At 35.0% G+C, this 16,437-nt stretch overlaps 1 protein-coding gene across 2 annotated transcripts in view; it reads left to right on the top strand.

Moving 5' to 3' along the window:
- The window catches only part of LOC145693424 (uncharacterized), a 535,492-nt gene that overhangs the window by 156,203 nt on the left and 362,852 nt on the right, over nt 1–16,437 (top strand). The window lies entirely within an intron of this gene.

Here is a 16,437-nt window from a genome sequence, read left to right as displayed (position 1 = left end):
TAGTTTGAACCCTGAAATTTGTACATAATATTATCTTTATCATGGAAACAAGGGATAAGAAAGGATTTTTTTTAAATACATAGACTAAAACAGAGTTTACTTTGTGAAGAAAAAGATACCTCATGGATTCTTGAAGATATATATATATATATATATACGAGGGGGAGTCAAATGAAAACCATAAAAGTAGAAATAAAAATCCGCATATGGCGCCAGTGAGCTGTAAGTTGGCAGCAGCCGACAGATGCACAAACAACGGCGCAACAACAGTTCCAAAATGGCAGCCCCACTAGCCACATGCACCAGCGAGGAGCAGCGTTCTGTGATTCGGCTTTTTCGAAGTGAAGGTGTGAAACCGATTGACATTTTAGGCGAATGAAGGTTCAGTATGGAGATGCGTGTTTGTCACAGCCACAAATCTATGAATGGTGCCGGAAATTTGCAAATGGTGTTACGTCTGTGGCTTCGACGGCTGCAATGGTCTCTGGAGTCACTACGCGCCGAGCCTGGCCGGGGCGTGGAGCATCGGCCACAGACTTGTGGCTGTGACAAACACGCATCTCCATACTGAACCTTCATTCGCCTAAAAATGTCAATCGGTTTCACACCTTCACTTCGCAAAAACCGAATCACAGAACGCTGCTCCTCGCTGGTGCATGTGGCTAGTGGGGCTGCCATTTTGGAACTGTTGTTGCGCCGGTGTTTGTGCATCTGCCGGCTGCTGCCACCTAGGAGACATCCGGCATACTATCGTAAACAGGCATGCCAACTTACAGCTCACTGGCGCCATATGCGGATTTTTATTTCTACTTTTATGGTTTTCATTTGACTCCCCCTCGTATATATTTCAGATGTATGCTTATATATTTTTAAATATATCCAATTTTAGTTTTTAACTTCAATATATTTACATTTCTATGCAACAGAATGGCTTTTTTGCATGGAAGAATGGAAGAATGTCTAGTTTATGGAGGATCAATAATGTTAGCAACCGAGCAGCAGTGCAAAGAAGCTTACAATTACCAAAATGTTAAGAGAAATCTGATGACATTGTAATATCATGTACACATCAATTTAGAAACAGTAGACGCGAAGAATGCTCAGTGAATGTTTAACACTAGTTGATGAAGTTGAACACGAGCTCCAGTCAGTTTCTGGTATATTTGGACGCTCTGTGGAAAATAAATTGACGGATGTTATTGCCAAAAGTTCCGACTACAAAACAATTGAGGGCATGAGAAAATACCTTCAAAAGTTAAATTTCCACTTGCCAGAACATGTAGGTACTGGCCTCTCTATAAATATTGTCCAGTAACATCTATTGATTTAACAGGTTATTTTCTGGCTACAAATGTCACAAACTGACCCCCCCCCCCAAAAAAAAGAAGCATCATGTGATATACACTAAGGCTAATGATGAAAAGAAGTAAATTGTTAAAAACGAAAATTTTGTACACGTTTTCACGTATATAAAAAAGTGAGGCTTGTATGACTTCGTGTAAACTAAATACGCTGTAAAATACAATGTGAAGAAAAACTACCTAGGTAGAGATCGTGTTCTCATATGACTATTTCGTTTAACTTATTTTAGTCACATAATTTGTGTATGATTTATAAAGTTAGGAGTATATAAACTGTAACTGTCAAAAATAAATTCTGGAAAGAAGTGCCTGAAAGGTAAAGTACACTTTTGATGTTATATTTCACCTACAAAACTTTGTCACAACTTTGCTGCATACTCTCTTCTGTTGCATTGTTAGTGCATATTAAATGCATATTTTAGCACATTTAACAGCATAGTTGAATGCATATTTCAAGAATTTTAAGTGCATAAAAATCCGATGTCTAGTAATAATAATGTAAACCTTGAAGTCGAAGAAACAGAACAACGCTCTGTAATATTTGTTAGAGAAAATTCGATATGTCTTGACAGGATAGAATTCATTTATGGATTTTAATTTCTTCGGGTTTCTCGAACCATAGAGTTAGTTAGATAAATATTGTATAGAATGTGTTAGCTACGCTATTAGGTTAAATAGAATAAAAAGACTTCAAAAATATTTCAATGCAACTTAAATAACTTTTCCCAACCTATCCTACTTTAATCTCATAAAATATGATGTAAACGAAAATTATTCAATTAAATTATTTCCTGCTTGCTGGTAATATGTAGCGAGAAACACACTATATGAGAATATCATATAGGAAAAAGAAGGATATGCGAAAGAACTGTACGCTGCTTATATGTAGCAGTGCGTGCTAGATTTGCATCAGATATTAAATACGAGAAGCCAGAGACATCACTAGATCAGATGAATGGGTAACGTACCGTTACAAAACTAGGGTTTTTCCGCAGTAATTATTCTGTGTCAGTTATGGGAAATTAAAATTAGTTTATGGATACATTAATATTTTTTTAAGGTGTATATACCTAGCATAAATATTTTTTCTGAATTCATAAACTTACTGTCTTTTGTATTTTTGCTTAGCTTTTTTTTAATGTTCTACGCTATATTAATATTTTTTCTTCTTTTCATTTCAGATTTATTCTTACATTTTGTTTAGTATTATATTTGTTGTAGATTCTTCTGTACTTTCTTTAATATTATTTAACTTAAATTTTCCTTTTTGTTTGTTGGTTTCTTTTATTTGTTTCTTTCTTTTGATTATTTATTTTTCATTCTTTTCTCATCAGCCTAAGCTTTGTTTTAATCTTCGATCTCTTATTTTGGGCTTCATTTACATTTGATTTCTTGCCTGCTCGTTTCTTTGTGTAAAAAATGGTTTCTATACCGGTACTTTATTACTCATAACAAAGTTTCTTTTGAGCACGTTTATTATAGAGCACTTGTCAGATTTTTTTTATATATATCTTGCCGCAGAAGCATTATTGGCCACTGGATTCTATCACCAAACCAACTCAGCTAGTACGAACGATATCCGGCATCTTGAGCAAATAACTCGTTTAAAACTCAGTTATGATTTTATATATATATATATATATATATATATATATATATATATATATATATATATATATATAACTTTCTCTGTCCTTTCGGTTCCAAAATCTTCCATTTTGTTTTCGTATATCCTTAACTTGGGTTCATTTCGTCCTGTTAATGATCAACTTTTGCAGATCATTATATAACAATTATTATAATATACAGTTTATTTTTTTACTCGTAACCAAATCCTATAATCTGGAATATCCTCAGTTTTTTAGTACTTACCAAATCTTATACTCACAAATATCCTTTGGTACTTATAAAATCCCATAATCTCAAAGAGCCTTAATTTTTAGAACACACTTCTGTAATCTGAAAACCCTTATTTATTTTTTTTTAGAGTCTTCCTCTTCATTCGTTTAGTCGTTTCTTTCGTTAGTCCTTTTAGTACTCTTACTCAATCCTATAATGTGAAATGGCCCTATTTTAGATGAAGTTATTATTATTAGCTCCCGGCGTAAGCATCGGGAACTTAAAATTTCACTCCAGATGTGTATGTCAATATGGTACTTTATTTCTATTGGCGGTATCTGAACAAAATTTGGTGGACAAGTAGCTAGTTATGCAAGAAATTAAGATCACTGTGTTTGGTGCCTGAGTTCGGCCAAGGATACGCTCGGATCGGCAAGAGATTCTGTTTCCACAGCTTTGAACGCCTTGTTCGGTTTACCGACAGTTTTACCTTGTTGAATACAAAGATCACCCTCCCACATCCTACAATCCTGAGAATCGATCTGAGAAAGTCCCAATAGTCGTTCTGTTGCCTGTCAAGTTTTCCGGAGGGAAGAGAGAAGCAAGCTTTGTTGCACCTTTGTCAAGATTCAGAGATACCCTAGGGTTGTTTTCGTTATCAGCAAGAGTAGCGTAAGCCATGAACCCAGACTCTGTATAATATAGGTGGTTTATAGGTTTAATTGGTAACAAATTGAAAAATTTGAACCTCACCTGCTCTCTGTAGGCTCAATAAGTTGACAGGAAACTTCCTAAAAACATTGTATATTTTAGATTATATATGGTTTCTTTAAAACACCTGAAACTTACCTTATAAAATTGTTAGTATATTTTGTTGCATTTTTTGAATAAATGTGAGAGAGAAGTAATTTGCAATATTTTGAATGAGTATGAAAATTTAACCAAGAGCTTTTTTCAGTTAGTTATTTTCTTCAACTGAAAAACGATGACGAAAGGAAAGAAGTTTTCTTTCAAAATCTAAGAGTATACAGAGTTATATATAGAGTACTATACTATACAGAGTTTCTACAGAGTCTTAGTTGCGTAAAAGTAACAGAGAATTAGGGGGGGAAAGTTAATCTCTGTGATACAAGATAGTTATAAAGGATATCCAAGAGTTAGCACCTTGGACTATGCTATTTGCGGATGACATGTGCTGGTGAGTGAGATCAAGGCAGCTCTGCAAGAGAAATTAGATGCTTGGAAAGGAGCATTGGAGAGCAAAGGGCTTAGAATTAACAGAACTAAGACAGAATATTTACATTGTCCTTTCAGGAAAAATGTAATAAGGAATACAGGCATACAACTTAACGAAAAAGAGGTGGTAAGGACAAAGAGATTGGGACCAATTCTACAGGAAAATGCAGGAACAGAAGATCTGAACAGCAGAATTAGCAGCAGTTGGACGAAATGGGGAGAAGCGGCAGGAGTGTTTTGTGACTATAGAGTAAAAATATGTCTTAAAGGAGAAGTTTACAAAACAGTAGTGAGACCTGCCTTACTGTACGGAGCGGAATGTTGGACGACGAAGAAGACAGAGGAACAGAAGTTGCATGTTGCAGAGATGAAGAAGCTGCTTTGGATGTGTGGAGTGACGCGGAAGGAAAAAATTAAGAATGAAGTGTTCGGAGAACAGTAAAGAGGAGACCAGTAGTAGCAGAAAGTAAACTGAGATGGTTTGGGCATGTAACAAAAAGACCTTTGGAATACGTAGCTCACCGAGTAGATGCTATAAAAGTGAGTGGGAAATTAGCCCGAGGCCGGCCAAGGAAGAAGTGGGAAGAGTGTATTAAGAATGATATGGTGCAGTGTGGTGTTACAGCGGATATGGCACAAGATAGAAACAGATGGAGGGCAACGATCCGAAAAGTCGACCCCAGCTAACTGCATTGGGAAAAAAAGTTTAGAAGAAGAAGAATATCATAAATACATATTATTCGGGATTTATATGAAACTACATTAAATGCATAAATAACTGTATTGTCAAGAAAACAGAGGTCTGCTTTGCTGCACAAACTAAAATACTAATTAAATACTAGAAAATAAACAACGGCCTGGCCTTAGAATGTAAGGTAGAAGGCTAATAAAAGAAGAAAAGTGTTCGAAGAAAGCCCAGAAAAGTTCATATCAATCAACTATTAATATGAAGGTGGGAAATTGCAACATGATAGAACAAGCAGAGGCAAGAAAGGACAAAGAAAGAAATGTTTGTTCCAATATTCAATAATACTTAACAGAAATTCATAGTTATTCATGTTTCATGTTTGTTTAATCGTTTATTATTATTATTATTATTATTATTATTATTATTATTATTATTATTATTATTATTATCCCTGGAGTTGAGCTTTCTTTTCACAACACTATGCTCTGACATTAGAGGCAAGAGTTGAGGTTATTTTGGAACATGTATTTTATTGGAAGAGCTCTGTCTCGTCTCGTCTCGCCTCGCCTTGTCCCGTATCATAGATAATCCTATCTGGAATATACAAAGATAACTCAGAAACTTTACTACCAAGTCAGAACCCATTGTGTATGGTTCTTGGATATCAGGGAACAGGGGCTTGGGATCAAACTTCGTATAATTCACTTCAGAAAGATCAATACCACAACCATCATACATAACATGTTTAAAAGAAAGGGAGGAGACTCCATAGAATTCAATCAACTATAGTTTCATATCACTTACAACTATAGTCCTGAAGAAAGTCATCAAACTCAAGACAAACAAATAAATAATGTAAATATTTTCCAAGTACAAAATTGCTATAGCTGGACCTCGATAACTCGAATTCCCTGATAACTCGATTTTTTTCACATTGTCTTGAACTCTTCATAAGAATCAATATTAAAATAGCCTCTTTAAGTTGAACGTTTAAAACTTACAACCTTGATAAGTCGAATTTTAAGGGTTTCATAATCAAATATAAAAGTCTCGGTAACTCGAACAAATCAAAGTTTAACTATATAACTCGAATTTCTCTTGATTTGACCTCGATGATTCGAAGTTATAACTCTATGCTTTTACGTAATTGCCTTTGTTGCTAGTTCTCTCTCTAGTTACTCATGTCTAGACATGAAAACCCCGTTCCCAAATAATATATTTACAGTATTTTATTTTAGTAGCCACCTTATTTAATTTAAGAAACTTTTACAAATGCGAGATTTAGAGATTATATAGTCATTTTAATTAGGAACGCGGAATCTCGGTACCTAGAATTTTTGTCGCGGCTACCTTGATAACTCGAACCTTGATTACTCAAAAAACTCAATAACTCGAAATTTTGTCTATTCCCTTCACCTTTCAGTTATCGATGTCCTACTGTGAGATATTTCCCAAACAGAAAATTGCCGTTACATTTTAAGATACATCAGAATGTTGCGATGCAAAGCCTTATATAATGTTTGCTGTCTGTCTGATTACTGTGTCGGGAAGCTCCAAATATCACACTGGAAATTGACAAAGTGTTCCTGATGAAATTATCATTTTCAAACGATCTTAAGCACTGTAGAGAAAGTTCTATATTTTATGTTCATGTTTATTTCATGGTAAAACGGAAAAATAACAAACACAGAAGTGGAAAGCGGTTCAACAATTCCTTCACTTTTATCGTCATTATTATTCAATTCAGAAATAATGCAAATCAAGTTGTCACAAACATTTCCTTTACACTTAACCACACAATGAAAGGACCACTAATAAATAACTGTTTTTCACGCACAACGTTTTCTGATGCATTTTGTGACATGACAAAGAATTGCACGGAATGCATCTCACACGCAAAAGGATCACGAGCAGTGTAATGTATATATCATACGATATATCTAACAGATTTCAATCACAATGTCAGAAAATTGCAAGGAAAATATTTGAGAACATATCTGTAAAACAAATCATAAATCTACAGTGGAGGGATATTTCGGTAGTATTAGGGATAATTGTGACTTCATTAGTCACTTGCACATATCAAGTAACATTTCTTCGATATAAAAATACTCTGACTTGTTATGGTATCAAGAAGTGAGATTTTTGACAGACGAAGGAAAATAATGGAATATTGGAGAAATAAAGGAACTGTATTGAAATACTCAAGTGTATACTGCTAAATTTGGCAGCATATTATCCGCTTATATACGTACTTTTATTAATAATTTAGAAATGAATAAACCATTTTCAACACTTTTTGTGTATGTTTACTGAACATCTCTGAATGTTATCTAATATACTGGTTGAAATACCAGTAAAGCCATGTGCGTTTGTGATGGGCAACATTGTATGGTGAGTTCTCTCGAGATTCTCCCGTTCCCTCCACATTCTACTTTCACCAACATATTAATTATTCACGTTCATCATCCATCTTCTTCAGCCTACAGACCATAATCGTGGAGTGTGAAATTAAAAATTTAGTTTCACACTGATATTCATTCTTAATCATTCGAAAAAAATAACATTTTTCTTTGTTGTTATTAATGCAACAACAACATTTTTTTCTTGTTAATAGATCTTAAATTATATTCATATGTATATGTTGCAGTATAGCCTGGCTGCTTGTTGGAAACAGGAAACATCTCCTTCCAGTAATGTGGTTATAGAAGACATGACCTAGTAGTATTGTTGTAACCTAACGATATATTCTTTGTTCATGAAACATTCTAAAAATTTGTACAAATAATTTATTTATTTAAGTAAATACAAGGTGTAATCAAAGAATATGGTGAATAATTTTATTACAAAGAAAGTAATAAACTTACAAGGAATTTGATGTAATCTCCTTCAAAGTAGTATCCTTGGCTAGCAACGTTGAATCCATGACTGGAAGCATTTCTGGAAGACTTCTTTTGGAAGAGTGTTCATCTGCTCTGTCGGGGCCTTCTCAATGTCAGGAATGGTATCAAAACATTTTCCGTTAAGCATGGTTTTAAATTTTGAGAAGAGACAGAAGTCGTGTCATGTTTTATATGGAGAGTACGGTGGATGTAGACAGACAGACAAATATTTTTTCGGACAAAAACTCCTGTTCGTCAGTCAAAAGTTGGGGAAGGAATTTCAAATCGGTGGTTAAAATGCTCTCTACGAATCCGTACGAGATGTTCTTTGAAAAGCCCTCGAATAGTTATTCGTCTGTTTGAACGAATAATTTTTGCCACGTTTTGCAAGTTTTCTTCTGTTTTTGAGGTTAATGAACGTCCCGAACGTTCCTCGTCTTCTACCGACCCACTTCCTCTTTTAGCTCGCTCATACCACTTTTAAACAGTTCTCAGAGTTAAAGCATTATTGCCATATACCAATTTCAATACTTCATGAGTTTCATTGGCATTCTTTCGCAACTTGAAACAACTTAATGTTCACGCGTTGTTGATGGGCGACAGACATTGTAAACATATCCTCACTCTAGCGGCTCTGGACTTTGACTAACATATCAGAACGTGTTCCAACTTAAAGCTGCCACTCTCAACGGTTCAGGCTATCGATAAATTACATTAAATTTTTGTAGCATCGGCAGTTGTTGTTAAAAAAACTATTCATTCACCGTATTTTTAAATCACGCCTTGTATATAATTATTCCTTATTTTAATATTTGTTTACCAAAATTATTCATTATACTTATAGAATTTTTTTTTTTAATTTTTGAATAGTAATTATACGATGGTACTTTGGTTGGATTGGAGTATTGTGTCCTTTCAGCACTGATGTTGTATGAGATATGATATACAGTAATGGAATATAAAGTGGAATCCGAACCATCATAATGCGTTCAAGTTTTCCAAGTCTCTCCCACGGGAAATCGAACCCGAGATTGTAATTATTAGAGTATATTGAAATAACTGACTAATTGATCAATAATTATTTTGACAACGTTAAAAACTAACATATTAACGTGGTATCTGAATTATATAACCTAAAAGATAGTAGAAGTAAGCTCTTCAACACCAAAGGTGAGAATACTGGAATCGAAACTGGAACTCTTTTATCAAAGATAGAATGCTAACCATTTGTCCAAGACAAAATTTTATTGAATATTCTGTTTTTTGTGTACTATTTCTCATAACCTGCATACGACGTCTCTTGATAACGTTGATGCGGAAACACGTGGGGGAACTCTTCACGCATATGTTAGTTAGATTTCATGTCAGAGCCCGAAAAAATAAATAATTAATGCAGAGGAAGTCTCCTTAACCAAGCATTACGGACGCATTTAGTAATAATGTTATAATCACGAGTAAATATACATTTTTCTTTGTTTTTCATAAATATACGAATACATTTAACGTCGGCACGAATATGATATAATGCTTACACATGCAGTAATACTCCATATAAAAAAATATACTGGCGCACGTCCTCAATTACTTCAACTTTTGCAAAAGAAAAAAATTGCCTTTTGTGTAAAAATAATCTACTGGTTATAATAACATTGCATATGATTTCAAAAATAGATAATTGGACCTCACGCAAATTGTGTATTTTTTTCATTTTTTTTATTTTGTTCCCTTGCAACTTATAATAATTTTTCCCTAAGTGCTTTTGTTGCTATGTGCAAGACGGAATATTTTTTCCCCCACAGCTTTTGTTATGATTGCATTTGCGTGCATAAATTGGATCAGAGTAGAGCTATGACAAGGAATTGCATGTTGGAATTTGGGTCATTATTTTCCAGAACAATTTGCCTCAGGTGCTCCCTCTTTGTAACAACAAAAGATATACTCAAAGAAAAAACACATATTAAATAGAAAAAATAATAAATGTTGTATTTAGAAGTACAAAATTATTATTATGCAAGATATACGCAAAAAATACCATAGAATATATACAGCTCTCTCTTTGTTAACCTGCTTAAAATTAAAATAATTATTTTTTTTATCACTGTTGACTAAATCATTTTGCAAATAATTTTTGCTGCTGCTGAAAACTTTTCTTTCTTTTACTTTTTTTATTTTATGTAAGACAAATAGAAAGAGATGGTAATTTAAGAAAAATATAAAGCAATGGATATTAGAACTTGAAATCCGATTTCCGGTAACCACTACATCCATAGTTTAACAGCGAGTTTAAAACAATCAAGAAGTCATTGCTGAGATTGGTATGTACCCAAAATTTGTTCCCGTCATCCATGTTGCTACCTTTGAAATTAATTAGTTGGAAGTGGACTGTTTCCCAGTCGTTCATCCCCTGCATTTTGATACGCTACTTGAAACGTGTGTGTCTTAGGAAACTGAAATCTCATTAAAACGTTCTGTTAGTGAATTGATAACTCGTCTGTCAAGTGTATTTCTGTTGACCTGTGACATTCCTACAAGCATCCAATTGCTCGCGTGGAAATACAGGTTCAGTTGCTTTTCAATGAAACATACAGCAGCGCACAATGAATTCTCTCCCATCCTTGTTATCGGTTCATTAGGTACTCAATACGTTCTGTGCTCGAAGTGGGCATTTTCTTTTAATTATTTTTTTCCTTCAACCTTAATCCCACATTTAATATTGCATGTCAACCTCATTACAGAAAAAAAAGTACGAGTTCTGTTTTTTTATTTTTTCAACCGCCCTTAAACCGCCAGGGGAGAAGCATGTGAGATGGCAAAACACAAATTAGTAAATCTGTTGATTGGAAATCTCACTCACCCTTACCAGAAGATATAATAAGCTCTAGTGTTCAATCACTGTAGAGTTGTAGAGCCCATTTGTGGCTAAGCTGTTAGCGTACGCACCTTTGGCGTGAGAGACCGGGTTCGATTCCCGGCGGGCGCTCCTATGGTTCGGATTCCACGTTAATCAGTAGATCCCGTCTCATATAGCTTCGCTACTGAAAGGGATTAAACTCAAAATCAACTCAAGTTAACTGTAGAGTAGTGAGCCGGAAATCGTATCGGGAGCAATCGAGACGCCCACCGAGGGTTCTAAATTTAAGAGTGGGTCTACATGATGTAATTCGATTCCTTTAGGCAGAAGGGTATAATACTGCCGCCATTCATTATCGAATGATTAAGGGTTATGACAGGAACTTTGTAAGTGGTTGTTGTGTGCACAAATACTACAGAGTTAAAGATTTCCTGGAACGTATGAACTTTACGATGTGAGGGTAAACTTGAAAATTTAAAAGTGGAATTAGATAAATGTAAAGTAGAGATAATGGACTTGAGTGAAGTGAGATAGTCAGGAAAAGGTGAGATAGTACCGGAAAATTACACTATATTCTATTCGGGTGACATTAAGGCCGAGAATGCTGTTACGATGGTAATCAAGGACGAAGTAGCAAGGTAGAACCAAATAGAAGTAGCGGAGCAACTATACTACCATACCATACTATGGCAATTTCTAAATTTAAGTGTGGGTCTATGCATCCCCCTCCAGGAAGGGTGTTAATGTACTCCTGCCCTGAACTACTACACTCAATCATATAACCATATAAGGTAATAAGACCTCATCAAAGAGAATAAAATAGGTCAAAACCTCCGAAATTTACATTTTTGTTAATTTTATACCCATAAAAGGGAATGAGATGGACCCCTAAATTTCTAGAGGTCCTATACACTCTTTCTGAGGTTAGTCAGAGTATCCATTGCCTTGGAAGATTGTTCTATTCACTCATGGGTGATCCTTTGCAACCCTGAACCATGACCCTAGGTTAAGGATCCAGAGGCACAAAAGTTTCCTCAAATGACCCAAATATTACTCCATGAACTCTAAACCAAGGTCGCTTCGAAACCTCAAGTTCACATATTGATATTTTAACGCATACATAGAATCATACAATGGATTTTGTCCATAATCAATAAAGATATGAGCGACTTGGTTTTAAGAAGCTATATAACAGTAACATATAGTACATTTCTGTGGGTTTTCTGGAGGTTCTCTCATTGTCTCCTCCACTCTCATTTCCCTAATATTTTCGTATTCATTTATTTTCATTGATTGTACGCCTCTTTTAGCCTAAAGGGCATAAACGTGGAATGCAAAACTAGAAATTTCGGTATATATTGAAGTTTTCATAGTTCTAACGAGGAACCACGTATTTAATTATCAAGTGATTATATATGGCTGGGCTATATGCTTGCTCAGCTGTCTTTAGAACTCATGTAACAAAAATTAACATCAGCGTTGTATATACTGTATATATGATATAAAGAGAGCTGAGAAGCATTAGAACCCAATCAGAATGGAATATGATCATTAATTGGGAGTGTGACCACAAGGCAGATCTGGCCTTGGGAGTAAGGTTAGAAATTAACCATGAAGGACATGTATAGTAGTAGAATCACATCTCTAAGAGGATTTTCCCCAGATCAGAAAGGGTTCTTGGTGGTGGACTGTGCTTTGAACTTCTGTGTCAAAGAGCTTCCCAAACATGCTCGGTAAGACTGAGATCCTTTAACCATGCAGTCCACTCAATCAGATGTAGCGTAAGGCTAACTGGAACCCGGGGCAAGTGGAATTCATCGATCAGCTTACAGAAACAATTTGAGCGCACATTAATACTATTTGCCAAAATTCTTGTTTTCCATTACTATCTATTACCGCATGAACGTTAGTCAGACTTTACCAGACATTTATTTTTATGTATATATATTTTTTTTACTTTCGTGTTTTAGTTGTTTTCTATTTTATAAATATGTTTTGTACTAAGATCTTACACCTGTTTGATCTGTAGAAACTACTGTTCAGTATACAGATTATACTTCCAACTACTGTACTACTATCCTACTACTCTCTTTTTGCGTTAACACTTAGAAATAAACTTTTCGTGCTTCGGTAACTACAAAAGTTTTAATTATGTCCTCAAAATCCAAAGTCTATTCTGTTTCATACTCGATGGAAAGAACAGCTAGATATACAAATTTTTCTGGCTCATAGTGGAACAGAAATACGATTTTTATCAGTTTCACTTTATTAAAGGACCGTTCATATAATGCAATATATATAGACAGTGTAATCAAAATCTGAAGTGCATTTGCTGAGCCCTCTCGAACTTCAAGCCCCATGAAAGATATGTGTATTTGGATGTCTCGTGGGGAAAAGTCCAACTGTTCTTTAACTTTGTGTACACTTTAGTGAACAAATGATGTCGTTAGAATCTTGGTATGATTCCACTCTGTCGAAATCATTGGGATTCAATAATGCTAAATCAGAACAAGGTGCTTTTAGGCTTTCTTCATTTTAACCTTACTGCTGTTGGACGAAGTCGACAGCGGAATAGAGGAATCCAAATCTATCATTAAGCTTTGCATTTGGGAAAAACGGTCATACATTTGTTGTCAAATTTCATTTCCAACTTCATTAATAGTTTTCATCATTTCGGCTTGTGCAGAGGTTTATCATTTGCTTGTTCTCCAGGCATCTTCGGGTATGAAGTGTTTCTGTCGAGGTGTCACGCAGTTCTTCCAGTGCATCTGTAGTGTAATCCAGTTGACTAGAAATTACTTTGTCAGCCATTATTTTAGAACTCCACCGAGTGTCACTTTCGTGTTCCTGATTACTCTTGATGCACTATTGAAAAACATTCGACCGATGATTAGATCTAGAGAAGAACACGAATGAAAATTCCATTGTTCCAAAGATAGTGTTTACTAGAATGTTAACATGCGCAATGTGTACAACAACAAAATCTAAGGAACGATTGTTCCAGGGAACAAGTATGGCAAGAGAATTTGCATTCCGTATCAAAGTTTGAACTCCGGAACACTGCTTGGCCATTTTAGCTTGATTATCATATGTTTGTCCTCTGAAATCGTGAATCTAAAGTCCATCACGCTAAAATTTGTTCAATACTTCAGCAGTAATGCACTTAGCAGTCTTCCCTTCAACAGCAATGAAATCAGTAAAGGTTTTCCGAGTTAGAACTGAGTTCATAGTTAACGATATATGAGGGTAAACAGGTATTGAATCAAATATGATGCTACAGTATATCATGCTTTTCTCTACTACAAGTATGTGCTGGCAAACAAACTTTTTCTCCAAGATAGTTAGTCAGTTCAGTTGAATCTCATGAAAAAAAGAAAACAGCATGAAAAGAGAAAAATAAAACTTTAAGAACAAATATCAAATTAAACAATAAATATTATGTTTTAAGGGCGCTGTAACATTTGTCAATTAAATATCTCTATATGCTGTATATATATATATATATATATAATATTGTAATTTTTTGTGTAGGTAGAGTCAATAATGGACCAGGAATCTAACCCTTCTCAGATTTATTTATAAAAGTACAAAATGGTCTTTGTGTTTTACAAAGTCAATATGTCAAAATCTCCCTTATGACCAAGAGTGAAGGAAGTAACGTTTCATACGGGAACTCCTTCACTCATGGCAGCCACCGGGGTGTCTTGTAGTGACTTCAGGTTACAGTCCTATTAAACCTCCTTGGCTCATGGCAGCCTCGTGAGGTATGGTTTGTATTGAGAAATACCCTTCGCTTCAGAGCAGCCTTCAGCGAGGATATGTAGAGCCCCTTAGTCCAGTGTGACTCCAAGGCTGTTTTGGGTAGGTGATCAGTGGTCAAGTAATGCCTCCTTCCTCTGTGGTTCCTCTTTCATAGGCCCTGTTCAGGTGGCTCGTCCTCTTTCGGTCCCCATTGTGTTGATCTGCGTGTCTTCCTGTTCAGTGTATCGTCTGCTTATTCATAAACGTTAACACGTGTCGTCCATAAAACTGTGCTCATGTTGTGAGTGGGGATTCTTACAATTTAGTACAACAGAGTAGCACAGGAGAGACTGTATTCAAGGCTCAATCAGCAAATTAGTAAATGGATGCATGAAGCTGGAAATGGGAGAGAAAATCGGGATTTTTCGGTGCCACCACAGATGGCTCGCTATGCAAAACGGACACCTTCCCGCTCTCTCTCACCGTATTCTATGTATGAGTATAGTTACTGAGGTAATGAACAGTCTTTCTTTCAGCAGGTACACTCATGTCCAAAATTATGACTATAAATATGTTGTTGTAGGAATATAATTTGAAAATGAATTCGACCGGTATTTCTTATAATGCTAGTATGTGTATAATCGGCAAAGACATATATGTGGCAAATTTCATGTCAAAAGAGCAGTAAATAAGAAAAATAAAACGAAAATAAAACTTTCTTGTCCGTTCAGTAACATTTTGTTTTACTCATTCTAATTTTCGTATTTATAATTCTTTTCCTATGAAATTTACCACAAATATACATTTCCCGATTATAACATTAAAAGTATTAAAAGTACTTTGCAAAATCATTTTCAAATTATATTCTTACAAGAAGACAGTTATAAATATGCGACAATCGTTTTGGACATGAGTGTACAAGCAAACACACATGTATAAGTCCTGAGACAAGCATAATTATTCTATATTATCTTCGTTGATTAACGAACGATTTGCGGTAGCTATCGGTGGAGTCTGGGCTAGGGAAGCCACTCTCACCTCGTTTACGCCACCACTGCACTAAATCATAGGTAATATCTTCTGTTTCCAGAAGTGCAGATACAATATGTGCGCGATGTTAGGATGCTGTATCATCTATAACCAAGAACTCTGGATTGGATTCTCTATAGAAATTATAAACATGTACGTAGAATGTCATCACGACAGTCTGTATTGTCAAAAATATTCTGTTCGACAACGGTACTCTGTTTTCGCTTCTATCACGACACCATCTCACCATAATGGAACCATTGTCATGGAATCCCTGAATAATGAAGGTTGGCCGATATCGTATTCCTAGCAAAAAATAAGTTCCACTCTGCCCTAACTTTTCGTTCAATTCCAATTGATTAAATTCAAATCAAGTGATAAACGGAACTTACCCAAATGATATTGAGAGTTAAGAACTAAAAGGAAAATTCTGGACTTCGCTGTAAATAAATAATGACGTACTACGTGATAATTCACGACTATTGATTATAATTTAATTTTTTAGAATGTTAGAACCGTTTGCAGAAAATGGCAATGATATTAATACATTTCATCAATTCAGTGGTAATATATGAGTCAAGCTTCTGCTCACATATTACATGCAGACAGACAGATCAACTACCAAAAATAGTTTTCAAGTGGTAAGGAGCAAGTTATTAATCATTTTTTCATTATTACAAAAGTTTCCTCTCCTGCAATGACTGCAAAGTTAAAAAAAAAAAAAAAAAAAATTCGAGCATTGATGGAAGGTGAACGAACCCCAAACGATCGTATACAAATTAGAATATCCGATTATACTACATTTTCTTG

This window comes from Thermobia domestica, chromosome 8 (genome assembly GCF_964235325.1).
Source record: "Thermobia domestica chromosome 8, izTheDome1.hap1.1, whole genome shotgun sequence".
NCBI lineage: Eukaryota > Metazoa > Arthropoda > Insecta > Zygentoma > Lepismatidae > Thermobia > Thermobia domestica.
This window is presented reverse-complemented; position numbering and strand designations above follow the sequence as displayed.